The sequence below is a fragment of the Pteropus medius genome, unplaced genomic scaffold (genome assembly GCF_902729225.1).
Source record: "Pteropus medius unplaced genomic scaffold, Ma_sr-lr_union100, whole genome shotgun sequence".
NCBI classification, from domain to species: domain Eukaryota; kingdom Metazoa; phylum Chordata; class Mammalia; order Chiroptera; family Pteropodidae; genus Pteropus; species Pteropus medius.
The window spans coordinates 4,710,938-4,711,990 of record NW_024356248.1 but is presented as its reverse complement, the minus strand read 5'-3'; positions in this window follow the sequence as shown (position 1 = coordinate 4,711,990).

The window sequence follows — 1,053 nt, the reverse complement described above, 5'->3', positions numbered from 1 at the left end:
CTACCAGTTTTACAGATATGTCAGAAAAATAAACTATAAGTGATTTAATCACCTAGGCACTCACTGTTCAATTATGTCAATAGATAAATATCGTGAGGTAAAATTTAAGTAACAGAGTACAATTACACTAGTTTAATAACTAATATATCTCATTTCAGATTCCACTGCTTTTTACAACCAATCAATTATATGCCTTATTAATCATATTTGAATGTAACGTCACTGCAAGGAAAAGGTTCCCGAACAACATTTTCCTCTTTTATTACACTTTTTTCATTTATTTCTTTGGAAAAGTATAAACTTGCCATGAGTTCTTAAGGATGTATCTGTGGGATAAGCACAATCTTGGGAATTTAAGGTCTCCATAATAATAGTGTTTGAAGGATATATTACTGACTTATAAATGAGCCTTTCTTTGTAATTGCTTATACTAATTTGTTTTATAAACACCAAAGCCAATTATGTGTCAGATGTATTTCCTGTATCTAGAAGTATTTTAAATTTTAGAAATTTAAGGGTAAAAAACTGTACAAGATTCTGGTTTCCATTATATTTTATTCTTCTTGAAAAGGAATAAATAATAACAAAATATGCAAATAAGATAATACAGGGAGTGGAATTATTGTGACAACATAACAGCATATTAGTAAGATAAGAAATAAGGGGAGGAACTGCGAAAATTTGAAAGCCAAATGGAAAAAAATAAAACTAGACTCCTATCTGTCACCATACACCAAAATTAACTCAAAATGGATCAAATAGATAAATATATAACCTGAAAAAAGAAATTGCACAGAAGAAAACATAGATACCAAACTCATGGACCTTGGATTTAAACAGGATTTTATGAACTTAACCTGAAAGGCAAGGGAAGTAAAAGCAAAAACAAATGAATGGGATGATATCAAACCAAAAATCTTCTGCACAGCAAAAGAAACCATTGACAAGACAAAGAAGCAACCATCAGAATGGGAGACGATAATTGCGAACATCTTCTCCGAAAGGGCCTAATGACCAAAATGTATAAAAAAAAACTCATACAACTCAAAATTA